At 53.7% G+C, this 12,033-nt stretch overlaps 1 protein-coding gene across 3 annotated transcripts in view; it reads right to left on the bottom strand.

Annotated features, from left to right (window-relative positions):
* Positions 1–12,033, bottom strand: part of LOC134339745 (transcriptional-regulating factor 1-like) — a 160,246-nt gene that overhangs the window by 55,451 nt on the left and 92,762 nt on the right. Inside the window, exon 1 of one of the 3 annotated variants that reach the window (XM_063036493.1) lies at positions 2,279–2,370. The exons of the other annotated variants lie outside the window; for them this stretch is intronic. The gene's annotated coding sequence lies outside the window, so the exon portion shown is untranslated. Of the gene's footprint in view, positions 1–2,278; positions 2,371–12,033 lie in introns of those variants that run through there. 3 annotated transcript variants of the gene reach the window in all.

Below are 12,033 nucleotides of genomic sequence, written 5' to 3' on the forward strand. Positions count from 1 at the left end.
TCAGGAGAATTTATCGTCGCACATATATGGTTAGGGTGCCTAAGACTTTCGCACGGCACTGTATGTTAACCCCTTCACTCCCGGGCTCTTGCTCGCTATCTTTCCCCGAACCTCTGCCAACGGCAGCCCACCCTTTCTTGGATGAGCGGCCCAAGGCAGCTCACAATACCCCAGATGTGGTCTGACCAATGACTCACAATCGCATCCTCACTTTTGTATTCCCGTCCCCTCGAGATGAAAGCTGACATCGCATCCTCACCTCCGACTCAGCCCCGCGAGTTAGCCTTCAGGGAATCCCTTTGCCCCACGAATGTTTGAATTTTCTCCCCCCACTGGAAAACGGTCTATGGTTTCATTCCTTCTACTAAAGTTCGTGACCGTACACTTCCCGACAGACGCGGTATTCCATCTGCCCGTTCTCCCAATTTGTGAGAGTCCTCAACACTACCTGCCCCTCCACCTATCTTCACATTGTCTGTAAACGTGACCACCAGGCCATCAATTCCATCGTCCAAATCACTGATATACAGTGTTAACGGAAGCGATCCCAACGCCTGCCCCTGCAGAGCGCCGCTGATCACCGGCGGCCAACCAGGAAAGACCACCGGCTTTCGGGGGTCGCCGAAGGACACCTGCCCTCGTTCTGTATCGCCGTGCTGGCCTGACCTGCCACGCTACCCAGTGAATTCTCTTTCTTCAGCTGAGCCGGGGATCTCCTGAGGTTTTGCGAGTCTCTCAGTCGGAACCGTGTACTCGAGAGAGAGGCCAGCCGGTTCCCAAAGGAACCAACAGAAAAAGGAAGTGGCTTTCTAGAAAAACTGTGTCTTTCACAATTTAACCCAAGGGAGTGCGATGGGACCGTGCGAAGGGAGTTGCACTCTCTCTGACCTCGGCAGCGTGTGATGGGACGGTGCGGAGGGAGCTTCACTCTGTGTCTGACCCCGGGAGTGTGTGATGGGACGGTGTGGAGGGAGCTTCACTCTGTGTCTGATCCCGGGAGTGTGTGATCGGACGGTGCGGAGGGAGCTTCACTCTGTGTCTGACCCCGGGAGTGTGTGATGGGACGGTGTGGAGGGAGCTTCACTCTGTGTCTGACCCCGGGAGTGTGTGATGGGACGGTGTGGAGGGAGTTTCACTCTGTGTCTGACCCCGGGAGTGTGAGAATTGACGGTGTGGAGGGAGCTTCACTGTGTGTCTGATCCTGGGAGTGTGTGATGGGACGGTGCGGAGGGAGCTTCACTCTGTGTCTGACCCCGGGAGTGTGTGATGGGACGGTGCGGAGGGAGTTTCACTCTGTGTCTGACCCCGGGAGTGTGTGATGGGATGGTATAGAGGGAGTTTCACTCTATGCCTGACCCCGGGAGTGTGTGATGGGATGGTGTAGAGGGAGTTTCACTCTGTGTCTGACCCTTGGAGTGTGTGTTGGGACGGTGTAGAGGGAGCTTCACTCAGTGTCTGACCCCAGGAGTGTGTGATGGGATGGTGTAGAGGGAGTTTCACTGTGTCTGACCCCGGGAGTGTACGATGGGACGGTGTGGAGGGAGCTTAACTCTGTGTCTGACCCTGGGAGTGTGTGATGGGATGGTATAGAGGGAGTTTCACTCTATGCCTGACCCTGGGAGTGTGTGATGGGACGGTATGGAGGGAGTTTCACTCTATGCCTGACCCTGGGAGTGTGTGATGGGACGGTATGGAGGGAGCTTCACTCTGTGTCTGACCCTGGGAGTGTGTGATGGGTCAGTGTAGAGGGAGCTTAGCTCTGTGTCTGACCCCGGGAGTGTGATGGGACGGTGTAGAGGGAGTTTCACTCTGTGTTTGACCCCGGGAGTGTGTGTTGGGACGATGTAGAGGGAGTTTCACTCTGTGTCTGACCCTGGGAGTGTGTGTTGGGACGGTGTAGAGGGAGCTGCACTCAGTGTCTGACCCCGGGAGTGTGTGATGGGATGGTGTAGAGGGAGCTTCACTCTGTGTCTGACCCCAGGAGTGTGTGATGGGACGGTGTAGAGGGAGTTTCACTCTGTGTCTGACCCTGGAAGTGTGCGATGGGACGGAATACGATCAGTCAATGGCTCTTGACTCTGTGTCGTGACCTTCTGGGGTCAAAGATTATGCACCCTGCCCCCTGCGTCTGTAGGCTCTGGGCCGGTGTGGGACCCACAGACCAAGAGAGTTAGCATCTGCATGTCTACTTTGCACATTCCCCTGTGTCTCTGTGTGCCCCTTGTTCAGGGAGACCCCTCCCCCACCCAATCCCCGGCGTTGACTACCCCTCTCCTACCTTCCGCCTCAAAGGTTGTTCACTGCCCTCACATCAGGTCAGAGGTCTCGCCCTTCTCGGGGTCACACAGTGCGGAAACAGGCCACTCGGACCACCCGGTCCCTGCTAGCCCTTGAGGTGGAGCAGCACACATGAATCCAGAGGGAGGCGACAGGTCGGACAGCGTCTGTGGAGGGAGATGGACCATCGCTGCTTTGGGTCTGACCCAGTTCACCAGTCCGACGGATCGAACATTCGCCCATATACTCTGCCTCCCAGGGAAGTGAGTTACAGACCCCAACCCAACTCCGGGAGGGTGGCTGGGGGCGTTACAAATTCGTCCTCAGATCTCCAAACCTTCTCCTTGAGCCTACCAAAGTTCAAGGTACATTTATTATCAAAGTGTGAAGACATTATACAAACTTGAGACCCGCTCAACAAAGGAACAAGAGAAGATCTGCGGATTCTGGAAATCCGGAAATCCGAGCAACACACACAAAGGAGATGCTGGTGGAACTCAGCAGGCCAGGCAGCATCTCTGGAAAAGAGTAAACAGTCGACCTTTCGGCCCCAGACCCTTCGGCAGAGAGACCCATTTTAACAAAAAGACTGTTGAGCTCCCAATGTGAGAGAGAGAGAGAAAAAAAAGACAAATCATGCAAATAGCAAACGCAAGGGCATCGCGCTCTGAGCTCAAGTCTGCAAAGAGAGTCCGTCCACGGACCCTTTAGTTCAGTGCAGGGTGGAGCTGAACCAGCCCCGTATCTCGCCTGGAGCCACGACCACCAGCAGGAGGTGGAAAGACCTGAAGTTCCACCTCACCGGGTTCGAGGGCAGCTTGACAGAGGTACACAAGACCACAAGGGGCATCCAAACCACAGCAGAGGGTGGCAGGGTGCTGTGCAGGCCAGCACAATGCTTTGCATGTTTAACTCCCGCCGATGTCTCTACGTTCCTCCCCGTGACTACGTGGGATCTATCATGTCAAGTTTATCGTCATTTAACCATGTACATGTATACCGTCAAATGAGACAATGTTTCTCCAGACCAGGGTGTAAAGCACACAGAACACACAGTAACTTAGGAAGGTAAGAATTAAATCTACAGATGAATCACACATAAATAACAAACTAAAGTGCATCAATATTAAATATTGTCAGGTACAGAACAGATTAACCAGTGAATTAACTTCAAATGCAACGCGGCCGGGAGTTCAGAAGCCTAATGGCCTGAGGGAAGAAGCTGTTTCCCACCCTGACCGTTCTTGTCTTTACGCATCGGAGTCTCCTGCCTGATGGTAGAAAGTCAAAGAGGATGCTGGATGGATGGGTGGGATCTTTGAGAATACTAAGGATTCTGCATACGCAGCACTCCTGATAAACGTCCCTGATGGACAGTAGGGAGACCCCTATGATCCTCTTGGCCGTTCTCACAGTCCTCTGTAGGGACTTTCAGTCTGACGCTCGGCTGCTTGCAGACCAGATGGAGAGGCAGCTTGTCAGGACGCTCTCAACGGTGCTCCTGTAAAACGCAGTTAAGATGGTGGGGGTTGTGGAGGTGGGTGGGGGAGGGAGTGAGCCTTGCTTGCCTCAGTCTCCTTCGGAAGCCTTCTCGTTCAGGGAGGGTGATGCCAAGGGACCCCCGGGTGCTGCGGTTCCCTCCCACACTCCGAAGACGTAGGGGTTAGGGACAGCGGGTCGCGGGTGCACTGTGTTGGTGCTGCCTGACCCTATCCTCGGTCCGTGTTAGTTCGGCGATGCAAAATGGCGTGTTTCGCTATACGTTTCGATGTACACGTGACAAATAAAGCTCATCTTTCTAGAGTTTACAGCCAGAGACTTCGTCCCCGGGTGGAAGTGGCTAATATGAGGGGGCATGATTTTCAGGTGATTGGAGGAAAGTGTAGGGGGGATGTCAGAGGTAAGTTTTTTTACAGAGAGTGTGGAACACCCTGCCAGGGGTGATGGTACAGGCAGATTCATCAGGGACGTGTAAGAGGCTTAGATAAGCACGTGGATGATAGAAAAATGGAGGGCCATGTGGGAGGGAAGGGTTAGTCTGACCTTGGAGTGGGTTAAGAGGTCGGCACAATGTTAGGGCATATTCTGGAGTTATGGTATTTAGCAAATACTAAAATTTTAACACCAACCAGTCTTCAGATCTGATTGTGGATTGTAGCTTGAATTTAAGATGCAGCTCTGAACAATAACCTTCTACTTAACCACAGAAGCCTGCGTAAGCATGAACTCGGCTCGGAGTCGGTGGGAATTGACTTTCATGTTGGGTGTCTGGAGCGTGGGTGCGAAGCTGGAGGAGAGTGGAAACTGCACGTAAACCAAAGGAAGCATTGTAGATACACTGTAACTGTAAAATTGTCCTGCTGTTAACTTTGATCTTTAGTGTATAAAGGTGTCAAGTAATATTAGGTCCAGCAGGCCTCTCCTTCCAAGAGCATCGCAATGTGATACTTGATACTCCCCTTCAACCGTTCAGTTCTTGAACAAAACGGCACAGCCCTAATCACCAGCTCAGGATAGTAACACCGTGACCGTTGTGTAGAACTGAATACGTGTTTTATTCTGTATACGCACCACGATAACACACATTCTTCGAATCTTTGCTGTTCTAGTTGAGCTTTCTTGTTAAAAAGTGCGTATAATTTATGTGTAAGTGATATTTTTCATGTGAATGCTGAAAAAGACGCTGTTTATCTAATTCCGCTATGGATTTTACGTTTTAGATTAAAGTTCCTTTAACATCAGAGAATGTGTACAGTATACAACCTGAAATTCTTACTCTTCACAGACACCCACGAAACAAGAAGACCACAAGACCATAAGACATAGGGGCAGAATTAGGACATTCGGCCCATCGAGTCTGCTCTGCCATTCAATCATGGCTGATCCTTTTTTTCTGTCTCCTCCCTAACCCCAGTTCCCAGCCTTCTCCCCGAAGCCTTTTGATGCCATGTCCAATCAAGAACCTATCAATCTCTGCCTTAAATACACCCAACGACCTGGCCTCCACAGCTGCAAGTGGCAACAAGTTTCACAAATTCACCACCCTTCGGCTAAAGAAATTTCTCCGCATCTCTGTTTTGAAAGGGCGCCCCTCTATCCTGAGGCTTTGCCCTCTCGTCCTAGACTCCCCCACCATGGGAAACATCCTTTCCACATCTACTCTGTCCAGGCCTTTCAACATTCGAAAGGTTTCAATGAGATCCCCCTGCCTCGCATCTTTCTGAATTCCAGCGAGTACAGACCCAGAGCCATCAAACGTTCCTCGTATGATGAATGAGAGAAACATTGAAGACTCGAAACCACACACCCCCCTCCCTTTGCAGAGGCAGCAGCAAAAACATCAGCCCCCACCCCCTCCCCAGCCAAGTCTGTCTGAGCTGTTTATCTGATGCAACGCATCCGCGATGCTGCTGCACGTCTCCTGTTGCGCCTGTGCACATGCATTGCTGTGCATGCGTCGAGGAGCTGCAGAAAGGAGTGGACTTTGCTCAACAACCCCATGTGCATGTCCCTCTGCACCGTTGACTTCAGGACCTGCGGGGGTGGGGGGAGTGAAAATGCTCCTGTCTACATCAACACAGAGTTGAGCGTGAGAGGGCTGACAGCTCCGGGATCCCCGGTGTGAACATCAACTATAGCCATTCCTGGTCCCACCACGTTGATGTCACAGCCAAGAAATCTCACCAACCAGTTAAGGAAGTTCGGCACGTCCCCGTAGATTCTTACCAACTTTTATTGAGGCACTAAAGAGAGGCAGGGTGTTGGGGTGGAGGTACGTCTCGACCAAAGGAAGTGTAAGGTGCTCCTCCCCTCCGCTAGCCTGGAGGTCACCCTTGGACAAGGCCAGCGCCTGCTTAACGCCTTGATCGGGATCACGTGGAACCTTGGGAGCTGGTGGCGGATGGTCGTATGAGCGACCAGTGCACATCACAAATCCTGGTTATGCGACCGGTGACGCCAGGCAGACAGTCTCTGAAGGGTGTTGATAATGGCTAGGGGGTGGAGGTGGGGTCACGTGTTGGCGTGTGGCCAAGTGGTTAAGGCGTCGGTCTAGTGATCTGAAGGTCGAGAGTTCGAGCCCCAGCCGAGGCAGCGTGTTGTGTCCTTGAGCAAGGCACTTAACCACACATTGCTCTGCAACGACACCGGTGCCAAGCTGTATGGGTCCTAATGCCCTTCCCTTGGACAACATCGGTGGTGTGGAGAGGGGAGACTTGCAGCATGGGTAACTGCCGGTGTTCCATACAATCTTGCCCAGGCCTGCGCCCTGGAAACCTTCCAAGGCACAAATCCATGGTCTCACGAGACTAACGGATGCCTATATATATGAAAAGGAGTCACCCGTCTTGTAAAGACACTGCCCAGAAGAAGGCAATGGCAAACCACTCCTGTAGAAAAAATTTGCCAAGAACAATCACGGTCTTGGAAAGACCATGATCTCCTATGTCCCACAACATGGCACGTAATGAACGAACAAACTACAGGGAGCATCCCACCCAGATGCATCCCGGCTCGGGACGGGAACCGCTCTGCCTGTGAACGTGAGAAACTGCGGGGAGTTGCGGGCACAGCTCAGCTCATCAGGGAAACCAGCCTCCCCTCCGTGGACTCTGTCTACACTCCTCACTGTCTCAGTAAAGCAGTCAGTGTAATCAAAGACCACCCCCCCCGACCCACCCTGGACACTCTCTCTCCTCCCCCCTCCCGTCGGGCAGAAGATACAAAGGCCCGAAAGCTCGCCCCACCAGGCCCGAGGACAGCCTCTACCCCGACGTTATCAGATTCCTGAATGGTTCCCTAGTTCGATGAGATGGATTCTTGACCTCACAATCTACCTCGTTGTGATGTCCCACTTTATTGTCTCCCTGCACCGCACTCTCTCTGTGACTTTATTCTGCATTCTGTTCTAGTTTTTCCCCTTGTACAACCTCAATGATCTGACCCATATGGACAATATACGAGGCAAGCTTTTCACTGTATCTCCTTACACGTGACAATAATAAGCCAATACGAAATGTAATGGAAAGAGAGGGCAACATAGAATCGTGGAGTCATAGAGAGGTACAGCACAGAAGCAGGCCCTTTGGCCCATCTAGTCCGTGCTGAAACCATTTAAACTGCCTACTCCCATCCACCTGCACTGGGACCACACCCCTCCCATCCATGTACCTATCCAAACTTCGCTTCAATGTTGAAATCGAGCTCGCATGCCCCACTTGTGCTGGCAACTCGTTCCACACTCTGACCACCCTCTGAGTTGAGAAATTTCCCCTCATGTTCCCCTTAATCTTTTCACCTTTCACCCTTAACCCATGACCTCTAGTTGTAGCCCCACCCAACCTCAGTGGAAAAAGCCTGCTTGTATTTACCCGATCTCTACCCCTCATAATTTTGTACACCTCTATCAAATCTCCCCTCAATCTTCTACACTCCAAGGAATGAAGTCCTCACCAATTCAATCTTTCCTTTTGCCGTAGGTCCTCCAGACCCGGCAACATCTTTGTAAATTTTCTCCGCACTCTTTCAACCTTACTTATATCTTTCCTGTAGGTGGGAGACCAAAATTGTGCACAATATCAACATCCCCGATCAAAAAAATCCCCCAGCATTTGGGACAGTGCATCTTCTCGCAGGTCCAGAAGCCAGAAGCCCCACACCACCAGGTTTAGGAACGGCTGCTTCCCTCCGACCATTCGGTTCTCGAACCGACCGGCACAGCCCTAATCACCGTCTCGGTACCGCACTGCAGTGGGGTTTGTCGTTCAAAGCGATGGTTTCTCGTAAAAAGTGCGAACGATTTATGCTGATGTTTTACTTGTGAACGTCGAGTGTCTGGTGCTTTGTGCCTGCAATACTGCTGCATCTGTACATGCGTGGACTTGTGCAGATGACAATGAACTTGACTCTGACTCCCACACTCCTTAACTCATACCTCTGCCCTCCTGCTTCCGACATCTCTGCCCCAGGGGACGGACTTCCTCCCGCCTCAGTCGAGCAGGCCGCCGGCTGAGCATAGCAGAGACGGACGCCCTGTGTGCCTCTCCGTCCCAGGAGCGAGCTGTGCTCTCTCTCCCCACCCCTTTGCTCCTTTTCTCATGCTGACTCAGGGAAGGTACCCGCTCGCACTGGCGTCACTGCCGAACGGTGCAGGCTCTCGGTTTGACTAAAGTTTACATATGCTGACCTTTTACCCAGGTAGGTGTGTGGGTGACTGAGAGAGAAAGAGAGAGAGGGAGGGAGGGAGAGATAGATAGATAGAGTGAGAGAGAGAGAGAGAAAGAAAGAGAGAGAGGGAGGGAGATAGAGAAGGAGAGAAAGAGAGAGGAGAAGGAGGAAGGGAGAGAGAGGAGGGGAGGGAGGGTAGGAAAGAAGGAGGGGGAGAACGGAATGGGTGGGAGAGTAGGAGAGAGGGAGGGAGAGAGGAGGGAGCAGGATGGTAGGAAAGAAAAAGGGAGAGAGAGCAGATGAGAGTGAGATATGGGGTAGAGAGATGGGGAGAGAGGGGGGAGAGAGAGGGGGAGATGAGAGAAATGAGGAAGTGAGGGGAAGAAAGGGAGAGAGGAGGAGGAAGAGGAAGAGATGCTGAACAGGGAGAGAGAGCAAATTTGATTCCTCTTGGTGGCCACCTCTTGACACTCCAAAGGCTGCTCCCCAACTCCAGGCACAGGTCAGAGGCATGACGGGACACCCTCCGCATACACACAGCATCCGCCGCACTACCATCATCGGCCCTCACCTATCTCCACGGCACAGGCTGCGGGTGGGAGGGAGCACTCCCTACTCGCTTGGGTGAGCGTGACTCCAACAGCACTCGAGGAGCCTGACGCTCGATCGGCACCCTGTCCCTCCCTCCGCCACCGGGGGACAAACTCGTAAATAGCGGCATCCCTTCCTACGGACAGAGTGACCAGAACTGCACCCCAGACTCCAGGCTCCGTCCCAGACAACTGCGACGTGACGTCCCCGAGAGGACAATCAACAGGGACGGTGGTTCAGCGAGGGGCGGAGAGGGGAAGGACGGGCTGTGATTAGGGCCCAGAGGAGATCTCATTGAGTCACAGGCAGGTACAGTGCAGAAGTGGGCCCTTCAGCCCATCGAGTCTGTGCCGGCTAAACAAGATGATAGAGCGGTGAAGCCGCTCAGCTGGGTTCAACAGACAGGAAGCTGCATTGCAATTTTATTAAACTCTGGTTAAACCTCACCTGGAGTATTGTGTACATTTCTGGTCACCCCATTATAGGAGGGATGTCAAGGCTTTGGAGAGGGTGCAGAAGAGGTTCACCAGCATGCTGTCTGGTTTAGAGAGCATGATCTGAAGGTCGTGAGTTCGAGCCTTGGCTGAGGCAGTGTGTTGTGTCCTTGAGAAAGGCACTTAACCACACATTGCTCTGCGACGACACCGGTGCCAAGCTGTATGGGTCCCAGTGCCCTTCCCTTGGACAGCATCGGTGTCGTGGAGAGGGGAGACTTGCAGCATGGACAACTGCCGGTCTTCCATACAACCTTGCCCAGGCCTGCGCCCTGGGGAGTGAAGACTTTCCAGGCGCAGATCCATGGCCTCGCAAGACTAACGGATGCTATCAGGAGAGGCTGGACAAATTTGGGTTGTTTTTTCTGGAGCGTTGGAAGCCGAGGGGAGATCTGACAGAGGTTTGTAAGATTATGAGAGGCATAATGGTGAAATGTCTAACACCAGGGGACGTGTGCATTAAAGGTGAGAGGGGAGAAGTTTAAAGTTGTGCAAGGCAAGTTTTTTTACACAGAGAGTGGTGGGTGTGTGGAACGCACTACCAGGGGTGGTAGCGGCGGGTATGATAGAGGTGTTGGGATAGGCGTGTGGATATGGACGGAATGGGGGGATGTGGACGTCGTGTCGGCTGAGGAGAGGAGATGGCTTTTACTCAGCAGTTTGGTTAGTCCGGAACAGTACTGTTGGCTGAAAGGTCTGCCTGGGCACCTCTGGCCTCCGTTCCGCGACCGTCGATGATGCGAGCTCCGTATCCTCCCAGTCACACCAGCTCCACCCCTCACCCACACAGCAGAGGGGCCATCAACCCACCCACCCCGCACGTCGTTGGGATTTGGGAGGCTACCTGAGCACCCGGGGGAAGCCGGACAATCACAGGGAGAATGTAGAAATCTCTCTCTCACACACACACACACATCTCACTCTCTCAGTAAAGCAGCCAGCATGATCAAAGACCACCCCCCCCCCCACCCACCCTGGACACTCTCCCGTCGGGCAGAAGATACAAAAAGCCTGAAAGCTCGTCCCACTAGGCTCAGGGGCAGATTCTGCCCCGACCTTATCAGATTACTGAGTGATCTCCTCGGTCGATAAGATAGATTCTTGGCCTCACGATCTACCTCGTTAGGGACGCACTGAAAAACGCTGGGGGAGCTCAGCAGGCCAGGCAGCTTCTATGGGAAGTAAAAAGGACAGTTGGCGGTCCGGACTGAGACCCTTCAGCAGGGTGTCAATTACATCAGGTCCCGATGAAGAGACTCGGCCCGAAACGTCCACAGATGCTGCCCGGCCCGCTGAGTTCCTCCAGCATTCTGGGTGTGTTGCACCTGCCGCTTTTCCCCTTGTCCCACCCTCCATGTACTGATCTGGTGAAACGGTCTTGTACGGGCAGCGTGTGAAATGAAGATTTTCGCTGTCCCTCAGTCGAAGCCGCCGTCGGTCAGGGTCGGCTATGGATGTTGCGTCTGGACACGCGAGCCCGGGCAGTACGGTATGGAGGGAAAGCTGCTGCCCGTCAGGTGAGCCAAAAGGAACGGCGGGGACCGATACAGTCCAGCACCAGTGGCGTTGCGGTTAGCGCTGAACTCACCGTAGGGCTGCCTTAGATTTTTCCCTCGGGGTTTACTCCCGAAACCTTCCCCACGAGTGGGTGCAGCCGCATCTGCCCAGAGCGGCTGGTTTTAAGGCACCAGTAGCCCGCCTTTGCCCCTTCTCCTGTCAGTAGAAACGGTTCTGCCGGGCTCAGTAGCTAAGCCACACGTGAAGGCCGGGAGCTGGACCGGGTGTCAGAGGCCATTTGAGACACAAGCCATCGGGAGCATTTAATAGGTAGTGGGAGGTTGTCCCCATTACCTCCCTCTCCTGGCCATGACGAACTTAAACAACCTGTACGTCGGAACAATAATAAACCAACTGACCAAATTCATCCCAACAGGAGATACCCCTGTTCCCATCCCAACAGGAGATACCCCTGTTCCCATCCCAACAGGAGATACCCCTGTTCCCATCCCAACAGGAGATACCTCTGTTCTCATCCCAACAGGAACTGTCGTCGAAAACTCCACGGTGCAGTGCTCTCTCCTCCCTGTTTATCCCACAGTGCGGCACTCCCTCCTCATTACAGTGCTCCCTCCTCACTGCCCCCCCTCAGTTCTCCCTCTTCACCGCCCCTCCCTCAGCACGCCATCCTCACTGCCCCTCCCTCAGCACTCTGTCCTCACCGCCTCTCCCTCAGTTCTCCCTCCTCACCACCCCTCCCTCAGTGCTCCCTCCTCACTGCCCCTCCCTCAGCGCTGCATCCTCACCGCCCCTCCCACAGTTCTCCCTCCTCACGGCCCCTCCCTCAGCACTCCGTCCTCACCACTCCTCCTTCAGTGCTCCCTCCTCACCACCCCTCCCTCAGCACTCAGTCCTCACCGCCCCTTCCTCAGTGCTCCATCCTCACCGCCCCTCCCTCAGCACTCCGTCCTCACCGCCCCTCCCTCAGCACTCCGTCCTCACCGCCCCT

The sequence above is a fragment of the Mobula hypostoma genome, chromosome 30 (assembly GCF_963921235.1).
Source record: "Mobula hypostoma chromosome 30, sMobHyp1.1, whole genome shotgun sequence".
Classification (NCBI taxonomy): domain Eukaryota; kingdom Metazoa; phylum Chordata; class Chondrichthyes; order Myliobatiformes; family Myliobatidae; genus Mobula; species Mobula hypostoma.